Source organism: Anser brachyrhynchus (genome assembly GCF_964034855.1).
Source record: "Anser brachyrhynchus genome assembly, chromosome: 25".
Classification (NCBI taxonomy): Eukaryota; Metazoa; Chordata; class Aves; order Anseriformes; family Anatidae; genus Anser; species Anser brachyrhynchus.
In genome coordinates, this window is record NC_137718.1 from 2,213,959 (window position 1) to 2,239,764 (window position 25,806).

The following is a 25,806-nucleotide window of genomic DNA, read 5'->3' on the forward strand; positions in this document are numbered from 1 at the left end:
CAGTACCTAGCTGATCATTTGTGCTAACGGAGCAGGAAAGCCTTGCCAGGTGCAGACAGAAGCCTGAGACAGTTCAGACCCAGAGGATCCAACCTGAGCAGCCCCCTGAAGACCAGATGGAAATAACCTGGGACCTGATATTTCTCAATATTTGGGGTCCTAGAAGCACACTTCCACTCCGCAGCCTTTACACCTCAGGATGCAAGGTGCAGGCAGAGGAAGCCAGGGCGTAACAGCCAATGGTTAGAGCATCACCAGTCTCACATTCCTGCTCTCCAGCCTGGAGCACAAGCATGCAAGGGCCACACGGCAGCAAGCAGAGGCACCCGACAGCATTTTTGAGGAGAGACCACCAGTTCCTGGAGGCTGACTGTCTTTTGGCTCCGCATAACTCCTCATGCATCAGGGCCTCTGAGCACTCCTGCAGTAAAAATAATGGCCATCATAACTTCCCAGGTAAGCAGATCATTGCGTCTTACTGACTCAAGTAATGCCGTAATTACAGCAATGGCTCCCCTGACTATATTTAACCTAGTCACTTCTCTTCACATCAAAAAAAAAAAAACAATGGGCAGCTCAGCTCCCCGCAGCAAGAACATCCCATGAGTTCACAAATGCGTCGCTCACATCTCACAAGAGGAACTTTTCTGCACTGCCCTCCCTGTGGACTCAGGGGCATGCTCCTCCCTGGGCTGTCCCAGCAGAGCATGCGTTTCCCTGCCTGCCAGCCCTCAAGCCCACATTGAGATGCCATCCGTTGCAGGCGGCCAACCACCACAAATAAAGCAGGCAACCAGAGAAAACCACCAAGGGTCTGGCACCACCTCCTCAGGACCCTGGCTCCAGCTCTTTTGGGTTTAAGAGCAGAGATTTTGGAAAGGGCAGACTCAAACCTCTGCGGACTACACGGCCATGCCAAGAATTCATAAGCAGCTGGAGCAGCTTCACTCCCCCCAGGCGGTTTGTCTTGGGGCTGCAGGGATGAGAAGAGGGCTTGCACTGCTACCTTGGCAGCCTGAAGGCTGTCTCACCCTGGAGACACTGCTCCCCTATGGCCAAGGCAGGCAACAACTACTTCAAGACAAAGGAAAAAACTCATCCCTTTAGCCAAGACCCCGAACACCCCCAAGCTAACTTTGCAGTTGGAAGCAACCACGTAGCTTGGAGTCATCTTCTCAGCGGTCTGCTAGCTCCTTACATGGCCTCTGTGGCAGAGAAGCCAGTGGTTATGGGATGCAAGCTTGTGCCAAAGGAAAACAAATCTGATCAGAATGAGAAAACCAATGGAAAGGGCAAGCAGCTGGCTCCAGTTAGGGCCTTATTTTTAGAAAACATCTGTCAAAGGATTCAAAGGAGACTGGCAAGCTCCCTTGAGCACAGATGAGCCCAAGTGGAGACACTGGTCTGCGTTACTTGGTGATGTGGGATTTGCCATTAGGGAGCTGTCAGCACACACCGAGTGCAGCCTGCCCCTTGCAGATGCTGCAGCCCCACAGAGCCACATCAGATGTCTCTGTGGGACAAGCTCCTCATGGCAGAGGGGTGCTGGGCTGGCAGGATCTCAGAGCCCCAGGAGACAGGGCTGGGAGGGATTACCAGGGTCAGCCAGACCACCAGCATGCCCCCAGCCTACAGAGCAAGAGCATCTCGGGTGGGAAAGGAAAGAAGACAAGCAAGGCAGCTCCTGCAGTTCCCCTCCTTTGATACCATTTGCTCCACATCTGTGCTAGTCTTGCTTTTGCTGCATTTGAGCACTGAGTATCCCAGGATGCTTGTGGTGTTTTGCCAGGTTTTGGCACTGCAACTCCCCTGTTCTGGGATGCCACCGCTGCAGCATCGCTGCCTGTGGCACTGCTGGCTGAAGTTTTGAGGCCCAGGGTGAAGAAAGTACAAGGAAATAAGGGCACCGAGGGCACGCTAAGCCCTTCTCCTCTCCTGTTTGAGAGGGGAGGCAGGACAACGGCATCACAGAGGAAAATGACTCATTAAGAGGTATCAGAATTTATTTACCTCCAGCTACACAGCAGGTTAAAACAGTGCACGGTAAGGCTGGTATTTAACTTCCCACTCCAGCCAGCCTCTGTGGGGCTCCCGAGGTTAATGCCTCCATTTAAATGGAAATTGACTGCCAGATTATTAGCAACTGTTTGCAAAAAAAAGCCCCCAACAAATTATAAAGATTCTTTGTCAGCACAGTGCAGCTCCCAGCAAGCCTTCCCCTTACCGCAGCTCAACCCCGCTTTGGTGGGACCCAGGTAGACCTGGCCGACAGTCAGCAGGGCTGTCTCCAAAAAGCCACAAATCCCTGCGAGTGGCAGCCCTGGAGGATTTCACCCGGCCTGGAGGAAGAAGCCAATTCGGATATGAGGTGAGCCCTGAGCTGGGCAGAAAAGAGCTCAGCCAGGAGAAGGGCTGTGAGCAAGCAGGGACAAGCCTAATTGAAAAGGCTCACAGGGAGTTTGGGGTGCCTAAAAGGAAGAAAGCTAGCCTTATATTAAAAAAAAAAATATGTTCTTACAACAAAACACAGATGAAAAGCTGTTCACTGATGCAGTACCCAGCTACATGTGATGATCCATCCAACTAATACAGGAGAGGTGGGCTCTGGCTGGCCACAGAAGGACAGAGCCCCCGCCTGTCCCCAGGCTGCCGGACACCAGCCCAGCTGCAAAGTCTGACCCCAGCTTGCCACCACCAGTGGGTCTTGCTTTGCAACACTGCAGTGAACACCATAAAGGCAATATTGACCCCAAACTTTTCTTCAAATTCTTTTGAAGTAAGGCTGCTTAGAAAATGACAGGAACCATGACTCCACTTAACACTGACATTTGGTACCAAAGTAACACAACAGAGGAAAGGTTTTTTTTTCTTTTTTTTGTTGCTTTTTTGCTTTGACCTCTAAATCAGTTGAATAAGGAAAAATCAAAACCAACACTAGGATGCAAATAGTTCCTACAACCTATAATTAGTCACTTGTTTTTAAAAAAGGCCTGTGAGGTTCCTCAGAGTGTGGTTCCTAATTATTTTTCTCCTCACAATGAGAAGTCTGCTGGCTGCTTTGGACCTCTACCATTTCTGCTGCTCACAAGGAGCATCTCTGCCCTTCGAAGCCATGGTGAGCACTCAAGCCCTGGGTTAAGGCTATTTCTCAGACAACCCAAGCTTTCCTTAACTAGAGCCTAGGCCTAAGGACACTACAGCACATGGGATTTTTTAGCAGGAAGGTGGAGATCGCTAGAGCAGAACCAATTATCTCCCAGCTATTTCACGTACAAGAAGGAACATCCCATCTAACCACATACACAGCCCCCAGATGTGCAAACAGCTGGGCACCTTCCGGGCTTGGAGGGGAAATCCGAGCCCAGCTCTCAGAGCCTCACAGCCCTGCATTCATCTTCCCTGTCACCTTCCCAGCAAGTCACTGGTTTGCGGTACCAGGCCCTTCCCCCAGGAGCTTACAGACAGAGCAGTCTGAAGCGGGGGGAGAGGAGAGCATTTAACCACTTTGCTGACCAGAAACCGCACCAGTTTGACGCCTGATTTGCCCAGGCTGGCACAGGAGTCCCTGGAGGTGGGACACTGGACACGGCCAGCACTCAGCCCCCTGCCTGAGCCCCTCCACCACCACGCCACCTCTAGCTTGATGGGAGTTGCAGCAGCAACACGAGGCCCTCCACAACATGAAATCCTGAAAATGCAGGCAAAAAAAACCAGCACTGCTCAGTCTCCAGAACATGCTCCCAGGGACTGTGTGTACACAAGAGCAGTTTGAGGTTGCAATCAACTGTCACCCCCAAAGCCATCATGCAGCTCCTGTCTTGGCTCTGGCCTCGGGTTTCCCCCTTATCTTGCTTTATCAAATTTCTGGGGCAGGGGGGAACAACTCTGATTTTTGCTAACAGATGACTGGAATACACAGGTGACAACACGGGAAAGGAATTTGGGTGGAGAAGGAGCCTTTAAAGGGAAACGCTTGTAAGCGCTACTGCCTGGAGAAAAGTATAAGAGAATTAGATCATTTTAGAAATATTTACAGCTTCACTGCATTGCTGCAGAAAAACCTCATGCTGCCATGTTTAATTTATTTCAGGCTTGAAAGAATAAATCTCATTAAGGGCTAGTGCTTTCCTTTCACAAGGAGAAAGCATGTGTTCACACTCAGGATAATTACAAACATCCATGGCTTTAAAAATAAACCCATGTGCATCAGCACAAGCTCTGAATCCATCCCAGTGAGTGGCTTCAGTTTGAGCAGCCCTACAAGGACACTGTTAAAAGCAGCAAGAGGGGCCCAGACTGAGCACCAAGGGGAGGCAATCCTCTGGACAGGAGAGCTTGCTTCCTGCTCAGGGAAAGTGGGCATCACAGAGGAAAAAGCCACCAAAAATGCTGTCCCCCACTTCTGCACCTCCTGGGACAGGCAAACCTGCACCCCCCAGCCCGCTCCCAGCAGCACTGAGCCCACAGGGGTGCTTACAGCCCAGGTACATCACATCCTAGGAACACAAGCACTGCGTTATTTTCAAGATGCTTACATAAAACTGCAACGCTCGGCTGCTACAGAACATCAGATCAGGCCTGAAATGATTCAGCCGTCAGTTCTGAGAAGGAAATCACCGCGTGTTCAAAAGGCTGCGTGCAGCCCTGTGCCTCCCCATCATTCACCCCATTTTCTTCCTGCTTGTCTGCCCCCTTGATGGCCTCTGCACGCATTTGCGAAGCATCTCTGTGCTTTGTGAGAATTGTCCAAAAGCATTAGTTATCATTCCAGGCTTTAAGAATTTTGAAATAAAATGAATCATGATCTGGAAAGAAAGGATCAACTTTAAAGTCATCCATAGAATCAGAAGTTAATGATCAAAAGGAACGTACCTTTGTAAAAGACACAGCCAAGTGATTTTAGGCTTCTAATTTTTAGAAGAAAGTTGCACAATTTTGAGACAAAGTCATTTCAAGATGAAAAGTTAAGCATTTCACTAACTGAATATTGAAAATAACTTTAGAAACACAAAAATTCTGACCAAAAATACGTTAAATTTGTCTGCAAGTATTTCAGTACCAATGTATTGTACATATTTCATAGGAAAGAGTTAAGGATGTTCTCTGTGCCATCAGATCAGCTGTCTTTAGACAAGAGAAATACTAAAGGTAAAGATAAATGCAGAATATTTGCAGAAGAATCAAGAAACATGAGTTAGTAGCCTCACGGCCAGAGGTTTGGAAGCATCTATAACAGGAAAGGCCTGATTTTTATCTCTTGCTCAATCAGCAATAAATCAAAGTGTCCCTTCCTCAATGCCTTCCTTAACCAAACATTTAAATACGTCCTTCCTCCACCCAGCCAGTCACAAGCTCTTGCTGCTGCCCTGTGAGCAGGATGAGTCACGATGATTCCTGCCTGAACCGCCTGCAGATAGAGGGGAAAACACCTGCCTCCTCTCCACGAGCACAAAGTTTAACTACAACTTCGTCTGAGGCTCTGTTCCACTTCTTTTGCCTTCTGAGCCTTCCCCTTCCCATTCCACATCTCTTTTCCCCTAAATAAACAGGAGACGGGACACAAAGGGAGCTGGGCGCCAGGTGGCAGGGCCCTCTGATCTGCCACCCAAGCACGAGGTGCCTCCCCCAGCTCAGGCCCCTTTGATCACAGCTCTTAGCTCCTGCAGAAAGCTGACTTGCCACCGATGACTGAAAGAGGCAACGTGAGAAGAGAACACGGGGCTTGCAACAAGGATTTTCTCTTGAGAAAGCTCTTTGTAGATCCCCGTTTGGTCTGATCCGAGGAGCTTCAGTACGTGGAGCCACAAGAGACAACTTGTCAGCAGGCAGTGACAGGAGGCTGTCAGCACGTGTGTCAGGGTGAATGTGACATCCCCGAAGCTCGTGCGTTGTGCTGTTTTGCCAACACTTGGCTGTTTATTTCACACTCGGGTGACTCCAGCAGAGTTCTGCAACCACACAACCGGTAATGGAGAAGCTTTTGCAAGGAACCTTTTGAAGACAGGAAGCTTTAAGTAGGCATCAGTGTTTGCACCCAACTATCTCTCATTGAGCCTGAGAGGTCCTTACTGAAGTCACTTCATTTTGTGAGCATTTGCAGCTTTGCCAGGGGGATTTTGTATTTTTTTGTCCTCCAAAGATTAGAGTGGGAAATCAGAGCAATTTCTATCTCAGACTTGCCTCTCGGCTGGGTTACACACCCCCTGACATTGGCACCTCTCTCCTAATTTCTCAAGGACTGCTCTGCCATTTGTGCAGTGAGAGCAGCCCCAGCCATCTGAGGTACACGTGTTCCTATTTTACATCCGACTGCTAACACTGGCACCAATTTGGTGCTGCTGCTGCAATCCACAGGGCAATATTCTCCTCCACACTCTTCCGCAAATGCTACTTTAAGCCTCGAACACTAAATTAAGCAGCAATTAAATTTCTTCTCCTTTACTGATTGCATCTGTTTCATGACAGTTATCAGTGCTGACTTATGAATAAGTATCCAAACCCACATCAACTTTTGCCAGCAGCTCTTGTGAAGCACCTGATTAGTCTCATAAGCCAGTTGCATAATTTGTGCTTATCAGGTGCCATGAATCATTTGGCACTCTGGCTCACAACGAGCAAATCTCCTCTTCCCTATAGGACACATTACCCACAAATGGAAACACATGACATTCACCATTAGGTTAAACTCATTAGAGTAAGTAGGACTAAATTTAATTGACATGAGTAAACTGTCCTTTACCAATGATGTTATTTCATTTCAATATTGCAGTAGTTTCGAGACAGCCTGTGCTATGTTGGGTGCTATACAGGCAGTGGCAGTTCCTCATTAAAAATGAGGTACTGTTGTGGGATCTAGCAGGAGAAACCAAACCTCCCACTAAAAGCATCCTCATACTCCACAGATCTAAACAGTTGGAAGTATGAGCAGGGAAGTCAAACTACTTTTAAGGAGTTCTGCCCACTGAAATTCCCTATTTCCCTATGCTTTTGCCCCAGAAGAGAAGATACTTTCCCGCTCCCAGAACACATTGTGCTGGGAGCAGGAGCTGGATGGGTTTCTCTGTAACACCCTCACTGCAAACCATTGAGGATGGAAAAGAGTAACAGCAACCAGAATGCACCCAGACACATCTGTCTTGTGCTATCCTAGCAAAATGAAGGGTTTAGAAATACTGTCTTCTGGTTTTATTTTTCCTGTGGTTACTTCAGCTTGAGAGAAGCTGAGGAGTATTTCCTGCCTTGGCAAGAGCCTGAGGAACCTCTGCTTGAGGAGTCCCACCCCAGCCTGGCAGGAGAGCACACTGCACCCAGGCAGCAGGGCAGGAGGCCCAGACCTCAAGGCAACGTGGCCCCAGGTGCCCAAATGAGCTTTGCTATCAGCCTCACTGACACTAAACCAGGTCACCCACAAACTGCTCCTTGCACAGGGCTTGTGAGTGTCATATGGGGCAGAATGGGACAAGACAAGGCTTCCATTTCATTGCCTGAAGGAGCCTCATCCCCTGCTCCAAGCTGTAACTGAAGGGTCTCCTACCTCCCCTGGCTGCGTATCACAGCTTGAACTGTGCCTCCATTTGAGCACTGGATGCAAACCACACTTCTTGTACTCTGACACGGAACAAAAATTTGTTATTCTAATCTTGATCGATTCAAAAAAAATCGAATTGAGCTTCGTCACACAGAAGCTGCTCCTCTTGAGGCCTACCCCTAGCATCAGCGCTGTAAGCTGCCTCCAGCCCCTCCTGCCTGGCAGCCAGTCCATCTCTGACCAGAAGATCAAAAGAGCAAGTGAAAGCTGTTCTCCTTGCTCTGTTCTAAGTGCTCCTCCACCACTTCAGTGCTTCCAAGAGATAATTACAGGCAAGGACTGAGAAGTGATGTGTTCAGGGCTTTGCTTTGTAGCCCTAACAGATCATCAGAACCAAGTAATTGCTAAGGAGAGGAGTCTCCCCACGATGCTACCTTCCTGCTTCAGGGAGAGCTGTGCGTGTTCTGTTGCATTAAAGCAGCTCAATTGATTTTCACCCTCCAGACCCCAGCCCTCCTGAACTCACACCTAGCCACCCTGCAGGCTCCAATCCCCCGGTCACTGGTGGGGTTCTCAGGGCAGATTTAACATCCCATGGCAACTCCATGGGAGAGGGAAGAGCCACCAAAGCATCCGCTGAAGAAGTGCACCAAGGGGTTCAGATGCACCATACCAGGGGTAAAAGAGCCACGCACCCCACACTGGCAGGCTGAGCCTCCCTTTCTCACCAAGCCAAAGGAAGGTTTTACTTCAAGGCCACTCCCATGCCTCCCTCCATTCCTGCACCCATGCACAACCCACAAGAAATGTCACTGTGAACAGCACAGTTCTGCAAACATGAAAGCAGCTTGAACCAGCATTGGTGTTTTCCCGCTTTCTCTTGCAGCCTCTAGCTCATAAAACACTGCTGCCAAGTGTGGTTTTGTTTTTCACGCTGTCAGGCCAATCTGATGGCCGCACGGGGATTTTCAGTTTGTTCCCTCTGAGTTTACTCCTTTAAGTACATTACAGCTCTTAGAATCTTTTCTTGCTGATTGCTTCTGCACATGTGAAAACATCCACACATTTGCCTTTCCTACTTGTCTACCTGTTGATGAATCTGTCTTTCCTGCACAATAGAAAGGCCTTGGTTGTTTTTGACAAAAACATAAAAGATCTGAATTTAACCAGCCACCTATGGCGAGTCAAATACCAGCCTGCACCACTGTGAGCTATAGACACAAGTTTCCCTAACACGTTGGTAATGGAGAAGACTTCAGATGAAGCAGCATTAAGGACAATTTTTCAGTGTGTTTGCCTTAGAGGTAAACACACAACAAACCACTGCTCAAAGGAAAACCAGCGTGGCATGGAAGGGGGCTATCACCAATGAAGAAGCTAAAGCATGAACCTTCATATGAGCTGTGGTCCAAGACTCTGTATACCCTATTCCCAACAAGTCCATCCCATTTACTCTATATTTCACTGAACACATCACTGGGTCCCTCCTGGCAAAGTCCTACAGCTGGTGTGGCTCAGCGCCCTTTATCTGTAGTATGCACTGCTGACAAGTTGAAGGTGTCAAACCAAGGCTGCCTATATACAGTGGCTGTGAATTAATCTGCTTCTGTTGCCTCGTGGTAACATCCCAAACATTAATACAACAAGAACAGAAAAAGCACATGCCACTCCCAGGTCAACTCACAGCAACTTCCATGAGCACCTTGCAATGACCACTTATACCAGTGTTTTGCCCCTAAATTTCCTGCAGTCTTACAAGGATTTTGCAAGGTTTGGTGCAGGCCTTGAAAGTGACAGCAGTGACTAAACTATCTGCATTCCTCCAGGTGCAGAACAAGCTTGATGCATCCATCATCTATACCACTGATCTCAGCTCTGAAAAGTGCTTGCACGCAGCTATTTCCTCATTCCAGCAGCTAGAGGCTCTGCTGCTTTGGCAAAGGAAGGATCTCCACAGGCATGAATTTAAATATAAATGGAAAGCACAAGCAATTCCACGCCATGGAAAGACTCAGTGTGCTCAAACAGATGGATTTTACAGCCTGAATTATTGCACTTCATTGTCTTGCATGGGCAAAGTCCAAGCTTCATTATGATACAAAAAAACAACCAGAGGTTCCTGATGGGCTGGTATTTTTACAAGAGAAAAGCTAGTGGGCAACCACATTGGGGGGGCATCCTATTGGACAGAGAGGACAATGCTCTAAAGTCAGCCCGGGGTCCAGGCTAGTCGAAATATTCTTTTGTGCTCATCCAGTCTGCCCTTTTTCTTTGGGGCAGAGTGCCTCAGCTTTTTGCTCCTGGCACCTGCCTTGCCCAGGAGCAGCAAGGTGGGTAAGCGTGAAACCATGAGGTTTAGTTTTCTTCACTGGACCAGTTGCCTAGGTTAGCTGCCTTCCCTAGATTTTTCCAAGAAACAGAGAAAGCCTTGTCAAGTCAATGGTGATACAGGGAAAGGCTGTCCAGACCAGCAGGAGGTACTCACGAAGTTCTCTTAATATCTAACAGATCCACTTTTATAGCACTTTCAGTTAAAAAAAAAAGAGGGGCTGACAAGGCTGTAGAAGCAGTCCTCTACACAGAAGCAAAGCTGCTCCAAAACAACGTCAGCTCTGGTAAACACTCAGCAACATTTTCTTCTGTCCCATCAACACAGGAATGAAGCAGGGTTTGGGTCTGCAGGCCAGTGCACGTGTTCAGGGCCTGTTCACATTTAACATCAAGCACCACCAGGAATTTATGACAAGAACAAGGCACAGGAGTACAGCAGCAGCTCTGAGAAGCCTCCTGAACTCGGGGCTGCCACAGCCACATGGCTCCCGTGCATATGTGCAAGACACGGGCTGTTCATACACCCACTTCACAGCCAAATACCTCAGCTGTGACTGCTTAACTAGCTCAAAATAAGGCACAACACAGAAACCACTTCAAGTCATACAGGCAAAGTGTTTGCCAAGCTGCGACTCTGGTGCAGAAATACCTGCACGCCCTGTCCAACCTGATCCTTAGCACAGGACCACTGATGCCAGCAGCCTGGAGAAAGCAGCATTTATTTATACAGGGAACAGGAACTTGGAGCTCACGCAGCTCCTCGGTGCCTGAGCAAGACGGGCAGCAAGCAGGTAACACAAACACAAGTATCCTAATGCACTGACAAGAATCAACTGCTTTAGATACCCCTGCACAGCCCTGCTTTTGCCTCTGGTTGTACAAGATACAAGATCAACAGAGCAGCAGCCACAGGTTTAGGTAGGGCTGGGAATCGATGGCGTGCTGCTTTGTTTGCTGCCATGTAACACCTTCAGTACAAGCTGTGAGGACTGCTCACAGACCCCAGCTGTTTTTTTTTTTTCCCCATCAAGGAACAGCAAAGTGTTGTCAGCCAGGGCAGAGACAGCGTGCAAGCAGCTTTTCCACCCTCTGGTCCACTTTGTCGCCACTCCCAAGGAGACAAGGCTATCTCCAGGGCACAGCCAAGCACCAGTTCGGGAGCTGCTGCCTGCTCCTTCCTCTCTCTCAATGCCACCACCCTGTCTGGCAGGGAGCAGGCTTCCTCCAGAAGAGCTCCCAATCCACAGACCGAGGGACATAAATATTGCTGTTCCACGGCTGAGCAGCAGAGCCACTCCTTGGGACAGTGCCAGCACTCCACAAACTCCTTTTATTTATAGCTTCTGTGACAATTTGTCTTCCTAAAGCTGCCACTGCATTATATCTATTATTTAATGTTTTGTCTCAATGATACTCTGTAATTTATACCAGCCCTTAATAACACATTAAAATCTTGTGCTGTGTTATTTTCTTTGCCATTGTGCTTTTCAAGAGCATAAGTAGATTTCGGCACAGATTTAGAGCATCCCCGGTACATCCAGGCCTGGGGTAGGGACTCTCCTGAAAGCTAAAACCACTGGAGCTCTGCTGGGGAAAAATTACCAGGAGAGCCCTGCCCTGCCATGGCTAGAAGAGCAGAAGCAGATGGATTTTCACCCACTGTAATGGAAGTCAGAGGGAGGAGAACAGGTAGAAGCTGGCCCTCTGTGGTGGAAATGTCAGTCTCAGCAGCAACAGGATCTTTTGCTTTCCTTACACATAAAATATTCCTGCCTTTTTTAGGGCCAGGTGCAAATACTGACTTTAGGACTTAGAAACAAGTACAGTCTTGAGGAATTTAAAACATGAAGTTATTGTTTTTCCAAATGGCAGCTTTTTCATAGAACGAAGCCTCTCAGGAATGTTTGTTCCCATTAAAATCAAATAAAAAAACATGATGCATCTCTAAAACCTGGGGCCTTGAAAGCCTTCCAAACATAGATCAAAAGGATGACATATTTCCCAAGTCCTTGAGGAAAGGAGACCAAGGGCAGAGCACAGGGGCCTGTCCTAGCAGCAGGGCCACACTGCATTAGGGAGAGCTCCTAAGGATCCCAACCTCCCATAGCACAAAGCCCTAGGGTGCATCCCAGGTGCCCTAAACATACCCAACCAAGCCCCACACAGACCCAACAACACAAGAGCTCTGCAATCCCACCACACTCCCACAGATTCAACACACAGGAGAGATGTCCCCACATTCCCATGTTTTGGGAGCAGGGCTGTACACCACCCAATATACCTGAACAGCACAGATACTGAAAAATATTGCATGGACAACAACACAGACATAAGAAAAACACTTAAATCCTACCTTTAGTAGATCTCCTTCTCTTGCAGCGACCACATGAAGACCCAACAGCCATCCTCCATGCAAGCAAAGTGAGACAGCATCACAACCACCCTTGGGACTGGTTCCTTATAAAGGTCCCAGGGAGGCTGAAGCCACTCTCCCACCTTGCATCTCCCACCCCCCATAATTTTTGTCTTACATAGTTAAAGTGCTTGGCATAATTGGGTCTTAAATGTTAGCAGCTGTACCTATTATCTGTTTAAATCCTAAATAATTGTTACAATTAATGTTGCCTTGCCTACCCTGTCTTAAGAAGTGTTTGTTAGGGAAGGAAACGTTATATGTTAATTAACTTGCTACCAAATTTCAGTATTTAATTACATATTCTAAATCTGCTGCTACTTCCCCATGTAAGCAGGTAATGAGCCAGGGTCAATTAAGTGTGTGTTAACCTGGATCCTAGTCTGCTGGCACGATGAGGATGAAGACGTTTATTATATCAAAAGCAAACCAAACCCAAAGTGCCATCAGCCCGTTTTTGACCACTATCAGCTGACGACTATTTCCCCTAACCCAGCACTGCCTGCAGAGCACAGGACCAAGCACATCGCGTTTGTAGCAATTAAACCAATGAGCAATGGGGGACTCCTGGGTGCCCGGGTGTGTTGCAGGAGCCAGCCCAGCTGCTGCGGGCACCTGGGCTGGGACTGGAAGCAGGAGCAGCCAGCTGGGGCTCAGCGGGGATTTGCAGCCCTCTGCCCCGTTACAAAGACCCTGCTTGGCTTCAGCGTGATGACAGAACCCATTCTCCACCAGGGACGTGGAAAAGTTTAGGATGTGTTAGTGAGCCTCGGGGTCCTTCTGCGGGTTTGGTTGAAAAGGGATCTGGAAAATGACACTGTCAAATAAAAAATGGGAGGCAGGGACTTGTCACCGATCTCCCACTCTTCTCTTCAGGTCTTCAGTGGTCACCCAAGGGGAAACATCACCGAAACATGGGGCTACGAACAGGCTGGGGCTTGTGCAGCTCTGCTGCTGAGGGCTCTTATTGTATTATTAGAAATACCTCCTGCTACAGCCACGAGGGTGACATATAGGCAACCCCGGAGCTAGAGCAACAAGAGAGAGAAAGAAATTGGAGCAGGTGGCTTATGGTTGTTTATTTATTTATTTTCCTCTTTAATAACATTCTCGTGCCCCAGTTTTCTCCTGGAATTCTGATAAAAAAAAAAAAAAAAAAGATACCATTATTTGCTCCGAGCTTTCGTAGGAAAGCAAAATGCATTTCTCAGTCAGGTTATCCATCTCCCCCTGGAGCTGCCTGCCCATCTCGGAGCAGGGTAAGAAATGAGCTTTCACTGCAGCAGCCCAGAATTAATGCGCAGGGTCACCCAGCCACCTCCACTGTAACACAGCCACGGCCGAAACAGATGTGTCGAGGCACACGTCAGGATGGTTCCCTGCAGCATCGCCCCCTTCCCACCTGCCCTGGCCTGCAGAGGGGAGCAGCTGCTGCTGTGGTTTCCAGTACCAAAGCTCGGCGCTGCTCCTCTCCCACGTCCATGTCCGTCTCCCCTAGGAGCTGCAGCGCGGAGCAGCTCGGGCACCAGCCGGGCCAGCAGCTCCCAGTGGGATTTTAAGAAAGTGGCAGTTTCTTAAGAAATCTGTTCTCTGAGCTTGGTTTAAACTGCAAAGACAAGCTAGCAGGTGCTGTGCTTAGCAGAAGCGTGCTGAACCACAAGATTTAACCCTCAAATGTGTCTCTTTTCTCAAAGGCGACAGCACCACTCACTCACTTGTAGTAGGGATCCCTTATTTTGGGGGTGCTCGCAGCCACATGGTCACACAGGCAAGTGTGTGAGCACTCTCATTTTTGGACATTCCCCTTCATGCAGGCACATGCACCCTCATTCTCAGCCCAACACAATTCCGTCTCAAATTTTTTCTCTCTGCAACCAGGGCTACCCCTGCTTGCTCTCTCTGGGCAGAGGGCTGCGCTTCCAGCACAGGGAGCCGCTGGTGATGAATATTAATTGCTTTAACATCTTGTTGTGATAAGGCCAAGCCCATTTCGCTGCTTTGGCTCGTTGCTAGGGAACTGAGAAAGGCAAGTCATGGGTTTCAGTGCTCCAGGGCCGCCTGGGCTGCAGAGCAGCGGCAAGCTGCAGAGCAGGATTCGCCTGATAATTATTTAGAGTCTAATAAAAGAAAGGGCGAGAAAACAATGCTTTTTCTCTCTTTTCCCCGCTCGGCTTTCAGACTACATAAGGTCATTAATCCCCAGAGCCAGGCAGCTCCTCGGCTGCACGATGCCTGCCTCACCCTGCCGCAGGACGAGGATGCCCCTGCTTGCTCAGCAGCGCGGCGCCGAGCTGCACCTCGCACAACACCGTGGCGAGTGGCTATATTTAAATTTAATCGTCCGGAAATTGCAAGCATAATGCTCTCTCATTTCACTTCTAATTTTAGATGTAAACACAGCAGCGAGTCGATCTCATCGTGGCACCTCCACCTGCCAGCAGCACCGCCGGGGGAGCTGCTGCCCCGATCAGGGGCCGTGCTGGATGCTCTGAGCCCTCCGCATGGCACGGCAGGGCTGGATCCTGCTGGAGATCTCCAAAGGGATGCTGCTGGGCCTGGCTTGCTGCTTTTCTCCACCACTGAAGATGGCACTTGGTCCACCCTGGCCCTACAGCAGTAAGGTCCCTGCAGCAGGGATGTGCAGGATTCAGAGCAAAGGTGCTTACATAAAGCCAAGGATGCTGAAGGGTAAAGTGTCTGCTCCCCAACCTGTGGGTGTGCCATAAATACCAGCCAGACATCCGACAGGCAGAGCAGAAGGATGCAGGGTGACTGCAAATATCCCCTGTGGCCTCACCAGCTGGAGAGCTTCCTCTGCTGCCCCTCCCTTGGAGGTTAGCCATCGATCTCTGCCTTGGCTGGAGGGCACTTGCCTTCAGGACACCTGCTGCCACTGGCTGTGCAAGGGAGCAGGAAAGGGGCCGCCCTTGGGGACAGATGGCTGCAGGGAGTGACAAGCACTTCCATACTCCAGCTCGTGTTCCTGTAGCCTCAAAGCAGAAGATGCATCCCCATGCTGATGAAGCTGGCAGTGGGTGTTGCATCACTGCACCTTGCATCCAGGGGCTCCTGGCCACCAGAAGCAGGGCGAGGTTGAGCCTCAGGAGAGCTTGCAGCAGTTCTCAGCCCTGGAAAATCCAGGGTACATCTGGCTTCTACACTAGGCTACCACGTCAAATCCACCCCCAGGCTTCAGCAGCACCCCAGCACCGTCTGCTGAGGCCATGGTCCACACCACAGGCTTTAAAGGAGGATAAACGGGCAAGGACAGGGTTCTCTCCTTCCCTCCCTCATCATGGTAGAGGGCATAGGAATGAGAGCATGAATTCTTGCTAACAGCTGGTTTAATGTTGTGTAAACAGGTGCATCTGGTTGAGCATCACTTCCCTGGATCCCCCACACGGCCAGCACCACAAATAACAGCGTTTTGTCAGCGAGACGGCTGGCTGCTGCCAGCAGGAGACTCAGAAATGCCAATTGTAATTACTGCGTTTATTCTGAAATACAGTCCAGACCTCATTCCCAATAAGATGCATCATGCCACTAAGCATGTGAGCCTCGCCCGAGCCAAGTGCAAATGTGCTTGGCTTTGAGAAACACGCAGTAACCTACACCTTCATCTGCGAGCGATCACTCGCACTCGCCATCCCCATGCAGAGCGTGCGCGTGCTGCAGATGCTGAATCAAGACTGGGAGGGGGGCAGAAGTCTCACTGCTGCTCAAACAGCACATGAAGAAATAGGCTATTTCCAAAGTATTGATTGTCTCTCTCCTGCTTCTATTAGTTCAGACACGGAAAGAGCCTCAGCAGAAAATCACAGCCCTAGCAGCAGTTCCAGCTGGCTGAAGAAAATGAAGTGCCGGCTCACTCCCAGGAATAAGTAAACTTGGAGTTTGTCAGGACTGGGTAGATGCATCTGTTCACCTATGGCTTGTGGTTTTCACCTCTGCAGGCACAAACAGGCCTGACATGAATGTCACGTCCATCAGTAAATGTCACCCAGCTAGACGAGCCCAGAAATCAAAGCAAAGCTGGCACAAGCTGCGCCAAAGAGAGATCGTTTCGGCGTCACTCGCTCCTTGCTCTGAGGCTCAGGATGGAGACGCAGGGCACAGAACCTCAGCTCACATCACTCCGTGTCAGGGCAGCCGCCGTGCTGCTGCAAGGCAGCGTGCTGGGGGGCTGCACAGGGGGTGGGCTGACCCCGCTCCTGGTGGCTTCGATGATGGCCATCGTGGGAGCATTGCTGTGCCCACTCAGGGTGGACCCATTTATCTGGGACCTGCTTGAGTCGCTGTGTCCAGGCTTAGGGAAGCCAGCAGACAAAATAAGTCACACATCCTAAGAAAGCAGAAGTGGCAGAACAGCTCTCAGTGCTCTTCTCTCAGTCCCATCACACGCTGGTGCTGAGCACTGCCTGCAGAAAGGGTTCGGTGCCAGCTCAATGCGCTGCAAGAGACAAGTGGCGAGGCACGCCAAGGAGCTGCTGCCACCAGCACCAAATGGAGGATCCGCACACAACAGTCTGGAGTGGAAAGGTTGAACTTCTGCAGATTTGCCTTATTTTTGTTCCCCACCTGAAAAAAAAGAGAAAGTGCCCTCTTTTCTTTAGCGAGAAGGGAGGAAATAATTGGTGGAAGGAAATAAAGTAAAATTTCCCGAGTCAGGACTGTTTTGGCCACAACAAACAGCTCCCAGACTCTCTCCCACCTTCTCCCTAACCCGTTCTGGAAGGTAACTCAAACTCTAATGGGATCAACTGAGAACCTGTCAGAAAAATCAAACCTTTTGCAGAGTGGACATAGGAAATTAAGGGAAAGCTCATGGACTACTGTAGGTGTAAGATCGTGGATCAGTAAAATGCAAAAATTCATTCAGGGAAGGTGACATTAACCATGCAAGAACTAATTATTTTGATGAAAGCCAATGTGATGAACTAGTGCAAGTGGAGTTACAATTTATTTGTCTGATGCATTTTGCAAACATTAGCTAATGAATTATTCAGGAGGCAGAGGGATCGCTTCTGAATTGGCAATAGAATTGCACTGGCAACGTTCAGAAGGTGGGAAAGAGAGGTCAAACTGCTTGCCCAATTCCACAAAACAAAGCAGCAGTAAAACAGGGGGCTACAGCCGATATTTGTGCTAAGGAAGACACAATGTGGTACTTTGGTGGTAAGATGGGATGGCTGAGTGATGAGCATGGGAGTCTGACAAGCCCCTACCTCTTAGTGGGTTAGCAGGTATCAGAGGAACAAGGCTGGGGATGGAGAGCAGCAGCTGATGCATCTCCTGCAGGCTGCCAGCAGCAACGCTGCAGGAAATTCTTCCCTGAAGAGGCTGTAACTTAAATAGTGCTTTAGGCATCCACGTTTGGCATTGCTATAACATGGTCAATACTGAACTGGTTTTATAAGAAAGTTTCCTATTTCTCACAGAAAGTTTAAATACATAGAAAGGGGGATGAGTCATTCATATCAATAAATAATGTCTTTGACAAGGGGATTCAGATCAAAGACAGCTAGAGATGGCAACAACACCAGGCAATTAAAACACATGCGAGATTGTGAGCATTGTGCTCACAACTAGGAAGCAGTGGAGAGAATCAGGCGAACTATAATCGGTAAATACTCATTGCAGAGTCCAATTAGCATCTTAGTGTCCAATTACATGCTCATTGAAGCTAACATGGGTGACAGCAACAGAATTTTTGTGGGGTTTTTTTTTGCCTTGTAACAGCCATCTGTTTGGAAAACGGATGCAAACTTCCCCCCAAAACAGGTCAGTTCTGACATCAACAGGATCCCGGGCTCCAGCAAGGAAGCAAAGCCACCGGAGAGCATCAGGACTGCGGCACCAGCCGCAGGAACATGGGCCTGAGAGAGGGAACTCTGCTGGTGCATCCCCGTCTCCTCAGCACAATAACCTGCAAAATATTGGCAGGCGGTCTGCAGGGTGGGCCCGGCAGATAAATCTGCTCTCCTGGATCCTGCACCCCAGTGCCCTGAGCTGGGGGCAGCTGGACAGAAATGCAATTTTAATGCACGTACTAATTTCTAGGCACTGCCCAAGGAGTTCACTTTGAAAATGTGTCTAAGGACAGAAAGGAGATAGAAATGGGTTTTCTCCTGATGGTTGCTCAGCTAAAACTAGCAACCTGCCGTGCTGCAAGAGCCAGCTCTGTCACCTCTGTGCCCGCGTGATGACCGAGCTGCCCACGAGCACCTCGCTGCAGCCCCCACGCAGTGCTGCCCGCAGCTCCTTCCTCTGCCTGGGGAAGGGTCGGATGCGTGCACACTTCATTCCCATGAGAGCTGTAAATACAAACAGTCTTCTAATACGTGCGTACCCTGTCATTAGTCATTATCATTAGGAGCAATTTAAAGCAATATTTACCCTATTGACAGAAGTTATTTGGCACCTACTTGCTGAGAATTGGTTTTACGGGGATCCTTGTTCTTCGGCAATGAGTAGATTGATTATAGTTATTACTTTAATAGTTATAAAAAAGAATTTTATGACAAACAGTGTGTTTGAGACCCATGCTGACTTGCCTTGTGCTTTCACACACAGTCATTAGAACCATTTAGCCCCCAGAGCTGTGTCACAGAAAGCACCGCATTCTCTAAATTGCCGGAGTCTACCTGTGGTCTCCATCCACCACACACTGCCATTTACCCTGCGGCAGGGAAGAGAACAGGGCAGGAAAGAGATGCCAGTCCATTTGCTCAGGTAATAGCAGAAGATGGCTAGAGGATCTCTCGTGCTCAGCATCATGAAAGCGGTTTCACGATGCACATCCCTTGCACACCAGGCAGCTTTCATTTATCGCTTTGGAAGAGCTTGTTTAACACAAGCACTGCACGCAACGTTTCCAGATTCCCAGGTCTCAGCCACCCTTATGTTCCTGGTGTGGCTGTAACTTTTCAATTAACTTCTGCATCCTGGTGGACTTCATCCAATGCCCATGGAGTGACAAGAGGCGCTGCCCAAGTATGCTGAAGGGCACCAAAGGCTGATTCCCTGCCTCGCCACAGCCTCCATACCAGTGAAGGCAAATCTTTTGGAGCTATGCAGATACCTGATCCTCTGTTCATCAGCAGCAAAGGAAAAACTGTCAGAAAACTAACTCAAAATATGTTCAATCTGGAAATAAAAGTTTCATTTTTCAGAGCACTTTTTTTTTAATACAACCAAAATTAACTTTGAAATGAAACACCATTTCAAAATTTGAAAAGTAGTGATTCATTTTGTAAAAGATGAAACAAAGTGCTTTTATTTTATGCCGCATTATGAACAAAAATAGATGAAATTCACATGCATTTTCAAAACGTTTCAATAAAGTCAAACACCAGTCTTCAGTCAAGGAGAGATTTGACTACAATTTTCCACCAGTTCACGTCTTTGTCTCTTTGTGCCTCAATTCTGCATTGGTAAAACATGGATAATTTTACTGTTTCTCTCTCTTCTACATGGGTTATAGCTTTCAGAGCTGGGGCTCTCTGCTTTTTGCCCAGGAAGGATGGGGATATCTCTCTCTGAGCTCAAGACTGCTAAGCATAATTGTAATATGTCAATAAAAAAAACAAACAACATGTATTTGGCATTGATTTCAAGGGCACCTGGCTTATAATATAAGTGTATAGGTGGGTAAGACCAACGTATTCCCTTTTTTTTTTTTCTGATTTAGTGGGGAATTCTCTGAAATTCTATCATTGCAACCCAAGTATAAACTCCTGCCCACTTGTCTGCAGCAGGGTTTCTGTCTTGGCATGCTATTAACAAAAATGGTCTTCCAGGCTTTTTAATTGACTCTTGGTGCTCCTTCCCTGCAGTCATTGTTCTCCAGACCTGCCTGCAACTTTGGTCTGAAAAAGAATGGAATTGCATGCGGCTGAAATTAGGAAAGAAAATATCTACCCATCTGGGGCTCCGTGTATTTTTCACACCTGAAAATACTTGGTAAATGGCAGTAAGCAAATGCAAAGGACACAGAAGCTAAGAGGGAGCCTGTGTAATTGAGGAGCAGTATAATGGGAAGAGGCTGAATAATAACATCCATTAATAACAAGACTTGTAATTAGAGGTCACTCGGAGAAAAGCTCACTGTGTTCCGCCGACCAGCTTCAAGACATGCAGAAAAACAGCCCTGGAGGTTTACCAGAGGGTAATGTGAGCCGTGAACACCTTGTTTACCCAAAACACCGTGGCCAAGTTTACAGAGCCTGCTGCCACGCCGTTGATTACGGGAGGCTTCAGCAGCGGCACAGAAGGATCTGTCCGGCAGCGAGGGGATATGGGGTCTCTGCAGCACTGCTGATTTGCCTACGGGGACAAGAAGAGACCTGCTGAGCCCCTGTGGAGCAGGACCAGGCTGTTTGCTGTCTGTGGCTGGAGCATTGCAGCTGTGTCCCCACGCACTTGGTGATGCCAAGCTCCTGGTGCAGCACCCGAGGGCTCAGCGGGGAGCCCCAATGCTCCTCGTCCTCGCCCCGTCTGCTGCGACGCTTCAGGAGCTGCTCCTCCCCAGGCAGCTGTGCCCAGCTGCTGAAGGGGAAGGAGCGGGCTTTGGCAGCTCTGTGACACTACTGGAAAGGAGAAATCTTTCATCCTAAATAATTATCCCTTGGCTTTTTGGCTAGAGAGAACAGAATCGCAGATCACAAAATGGTTGAGGCTGGAAGAGTGCTATTCGTGTGCAGATGCGGAGGTCACTCGTATCCCGAATGAGACATTAAAGCTTTCTGAACAGCAACCCCATGCACAGCTAAACCTCTTAAGAGGAGCTAGCTGACACAATCCATCCTCTTCCAGAGGCCCGAGAAGAATACGCGCTAGCTTTCTTTTCTGCAAATCAATAACACTTCAGTAAAGGGATTATCAGAAAAACAATATCATATTTTCTAGAAAGCTCATTATAAAACACAAACAGCTTGGTAATGTATTTAAATTGTCCATTTCTGAGCACTGCCTTGGGATTGTAATAGATTTTTAATATTTTTTTTTCCCAGAACAGAATCAGATTAGGATGATTAGTTGTTTTTCCCACAACAGCCAAGCAGCAGGGCAAGGGAATCGCTGCAGCTTTGCCAGTCCCTGAGCTTAGACTGGGGCTTGGGGAAAGAAATCTTTTCTCTCCTTTCTATCGTGTCCTGCTGGTGCACTGGTTGGAAATAGGGGTCATCAGCGAGTTCTCCTCCTTACCTGCCCATCAGGCAAAGGGACTGCTCTACCCAAGGCAGTGTCCCCCGAGGTTCCCTGCAGAGAACAGCGGGGAGTAGGGGACAAGGTGAGCCAGAGAATTCAGCATCCTCTTCTGCAGCAGCACAGGAGGAGGCAAACAGCCAGGAGGAATTCCCGATGAGCTATCATGTTCCTGGTCTTTGCTCCCTAGGAAATCGCTTGGCTTATGCTTATATAGATAGGAAACATGAAATGCTAAAGACTTCAGCCAGGTATTCAATAGAGAAGCACAGCTATTTATTAAGCTTAAGGCCATGGTTCATGATTAAAATACTCCTGTTTCTGCCTATTTCAGAAGACCAGGAGGTTGGGTTTTTGTGTCACAAGGAACAAGGCAGAGCTGAGGGGAACTTCACCCAGCACAGGGCATCAACAAGGGTACTGGGCATACTGGGGTCCTTGTTGCTGGCTGTGAAGGGGATTTGCATATCGGGACACTGAAAATGAGCCAAATAAATATATATGTGCTGCACTCAGACCAGGCCATGGGTGTCTGAGGAAATTAAGCCCTTCACACCCTTCCTGAGGGCTTTGCTGCATGGCTCCCCTTCTCATCATTAATAAAAGAGCCGGTCGGCCTCTCGCTCCTGCTGAGCTCAGAATGGGAAGATGATATTTTAGTGATTGCTTTTTCAAGTTGTTTTTTTTTTCAGAACCATTACAAAACATACAACCAGCACAGCCAAATCTTATTGTAGGGTGAACTCACCACCCTGAAATCAAATTCTCATGGAAATGAAATGGCTGACCCAAAATCTCCTGAGCACTGGATGAGCTTGCATGATAAACAACTTGTAATGGCTCTGCTGGCACCACTGCCTCTGTTAAATGTCACTGCTTCTCTAAATACCTTCCGGGAGATGTCTGCTTTATCTGTATGCTGTATTTTCCCCTTTTCATTATCAGTGTCTGCAAAGTTGCCATCCTGGAAGCCATTGTCCAGGGACTGCAGAGAGCTCCAGACTCATTTCCCTCTCTGTTCACATCAGCTATTCCTCAATATCCAAGTGGAATTTTAGCTCGGGACAGTTTTAAAGTGAGCTGCCTGTCGTGATGGAGGCTGGACACATCCTCGTGGCAATGCATCTGCTGGTCCTTGCTGCCCAGCCACCTGCCAGCCCTTGTGGGGCAATACAAGTCACCAGCACCCTCGCCCTGCTTCCCTTTGGGGATCGCTTCTCGCTTTCTTTGAGTCAACAGGATGTTTGCACTACCTTCGTGCTTTTATTACACAAGTCTGTATTTGGGCTGGTGAAAATAATTTGCATCAAGTTAGAAAAAAGTAACGCCAGACTGGTGTTAACGCCACGAGCAGCGCCGAGCAGATAACCCAGCCCAGCGGCCAGTTCCCCATCACACAGCAAACCCTGCTTTGTTCTCTCTGAATGTCACTGAAGTCTGTAAAATAGGTCTAAATACAATTAGGAAGCACTGAAAGTGAGATGATTGGGGCATTTGCATCCAGCTGTTAGCCTGAAGCACGGACTGCTGTGCGCAGAGCTCAAGGGTTCAAGTGTTGGCCAAAATAGCAGTAACACAGAGCTTCACCGGGTTTCGCTTTGTTTTTGATGGCTTTCCACGGCTTGAAATTGTAGCTCATTACATTAATTGTGCTTTCCTGGATTCTTTGATGGGGTGCATGGGTGGCGGGAAACGACTTACAGAATAAAAAGCAGCGTTGGAGCACATCATATTTCAGCTTCTACTCCCCACGGAAAAATGCATGCATTTCCTAGAGTTTCTGTTTAATTATGCAGGATCCTTCCCCGGGATGTAGAAAACTGGCTGCCTGGAGTGGGGAAAAAGTGAGAAGTTAGAAATTCCTGCACACTTGAAAAGGCAGGATCCCGAGGGGATTTGGGGATACTCAGGAACCTGCTACTGCTGGGGTCCAGGGGCTTCCCACACACCCCCTCCTTGCAGCGGCCCCCCAGCCCTGCCCAGTACCATCACAGGTACCCCCCAGCAGCCCTCAGACCCCACTCCAGCACCAAATCCAGCTCGCTCTGCCTCCGTGGGGCTGCCCCCATGCGGGGCAGGCTGCTGGCAGCCCCCAGCCTTCCCTCAGCACCAGGTAGTGCAGCTGAAATTCCCTCGCCGTGACGCCTCTGTTGTCACTTTGATGTCGCACGTTTACATCGTGTCCTTGTCACAGATAATACAGTTTATTCTGTTGCTTTCTCTGTCACACCGTCTCCCTCTCTGTCTTTTTTTTTTCCCCCTGCAGTTTTCTCTCTGCTCTCCATTGTGTGGATACAATAGCCCCTCTCTGTTCCCCACAGACTGCATTGTGCTGTAATTGCTCTCCTATCTCTAAGGAAGGGAAAATTCGCTCTGATTTGATCACCTTATTTTTCTCTGTATAAATGATAAATTCCTCCATTAATCCGTCTGTTTTCAGTGGTGTATCTGGGTATAGCATGCATAAAACTCCTTACATAACAGCATGTCAAATTACAGATTTCCCTGTAACCCCTTCTCTTCAGTACTTTCGCTGTTAACACACCGACTTCCCTTATCTCCTTAAACTAATTCTGGTGCTGAGCCTTCGAGACTTCTTCCAGAGCAGCTTCCCCAGCCGGAAACAGGAGCAGAAGGTGCAGTGGCTGAGCAGAGCATCCCCTCTCAGGCTCCTTGGGGAAAACCTGACCTGAATTCGGGGCGGAGGGGGAATTTTCCAAAACGCTTTCTGAGAATGTGAACTCTCAGAAGAGGAGAAGGGGAAGACCCTGCCCCGAGTGCCCGCAGCATCTGCCAGGTGTGTGGCTGTGCTCCCTGCGGCAGGGTGGGCACATGCCGAGGAGCAGCTCCAGCATCTCGTCCCACTCCCTTGCTTTGTGGAGGATTATTCAACGTTTCCCCAGCTACAACCAGTCACAGCAATTTCCGTAATAACAATATTTTTGCAGCAGAAATTGTATTACAATAGAATTGCTGTTGTTAGAGCTGTTATTATCCCACGATCACTGCAGTGATAAAGCCGCGCTCATTACACCCGCAGTAAACTCAGGCTGGGGAGAGTTTAGCATAAGAAGCCGATACTAAATCTGCCCTTTGGGGACTGGAAATCCAGGTTCTTTTGTACCACTTCTTCTTTCTGTTAGCAAGTGGAAAGGAACCACCCTTGGGGATTGTTACCTCTTAGCTAGTACCAAAACCTCACGGAGCTTCATGCAGCTGAGTGGAAGAAATGTGATGATATCATGTAGCTGAGCATCCTGCCTCTGTGGGGCAGGTCTCAGTAAAGGGCAAAGACAAGGTAAGACATCCCAGAGCCCAGAATCTCACCTCCTTTACTGCCTGCCTTCCAGGTGATACCTTTGTGCTGGCCAGCTGAAGGGATACTTGATCAATCAGAAGACGATTACACCTTAATCACTTCTCCTTCCATTAATTGGCCCAGCTGCATTTTGTCCCCACACAAGCAGCTCTTGTGGAGGACAAGGATGGTTCAGACACCAGAAAAGCCCTTGCCAAGGGACATTTGGGACCCTGAGCACTCACCGGCAGTGCCACCCCCCACCCACACACAGCTACCAGGGCAGCGCAATTTCAGCATCACAGATAAAACACTCTCCAATTTTATAAGCAGAAAAAGTATTTTATCAGCACAGACTCTTTTTTACTAGCCCAGCATAAAAACTATCAAACTGTATAAATAAACCTGGGGAATTATCTCCTCCCACAGCCAGGACCCTCACTGGGCCCTGAATGGATTCATTTAAAATGGGTTATAAATTTCTGATAAAGGATATTTCAGCTCCAAATTGAGTATTTAATGGGGCTTTCACTGCAGTGCTCCATGTCTTCAGGGCAAGGCCCAGTCCTCAGCCGGCTGATTCCACCCGAGTGGCCTGGGAGGTGCCCCCCTCTCCCACCCCACATCACAGCGAGGTGCTGAGCAGCCTCTCCTGCTCCTCGCCTGCATGCTGCTGGGGCTGCCCAGCTGACTGAACTGTGAAGTGCGTGGGAACTGGACTAAAATCTCCTTTGCAAACTGCTGGGGACGGCTGGGAGATGCTGCTGAACCATGCTGCCCTGGGGAGTGCAGCACTGACAGCAGCGTGGTGCTGGAGCAGCGTCCAGGCTGCCTCTGGCCTGGGACCTCCGCAGGCAGACTGCACATCTCCTTGTGCTGCTCCTGTGCTGGGCATAAATTCAGTTCGCAGCTTCCCTTTCCCACTTCATTTAAATGCCAGTGCAGAACTGGAACACCAGGCGGAGAGGGCAAAGAGAGGGAGAGAGAGATGGAGAGAAAGCAAGCCTCTGCCTAACAAACGAGAGCACAAGG

At 48.8% G+C, this 25,806-nt stretch overlaps 1 protein-coding gene and 1 long non-coding RNA gene across 11 annotated transcripts in view; both read right to left on the bottom strand.

The window, feature by feature from the left end:
* LOC308182633 (uncharacterized protein) overlaps positions 1-12,786 on the bottom strand; it is a 172,799-nt gene extending 160,013 nt beyond the window's left edge. For all 5 annotated transcript variants that reach the window (XR_013941961.1, XR_013941969.1, XR_013941970.1 and 2 more), the window contains exon 1: positions 12,213-12,786. The gene's annotated coding sequence lies outside the window, so the exon portion shown is untranslated. The remainder of the gene's footprint in view (positions 1-12,212) is intronic.
* A 6,730-nt stretch (positions 12,787-19,516) lies between these two features.
* Positions 19,517-25,806, bottom strand: part of LOC308182731 — a 28,261-nt gene continuing 21,971 nt past the window's right edge. For all 6 annotated transcript variants that reach the window (XR_013942051.1, XR_013942052.1, XR_013942053.1 and 3 more), the window contains 2 exons: positions 23,178-23,304; positions 19,517-20,597 (listed from right to left, as the gene is read on the bottom strand). This is a non-coding gene — a long non-coding RNA (uncharacterized lncRNA). The remainder of the gene's footprint in view (positions 20,598-23,177; positions 23,305-25,806) is intronic.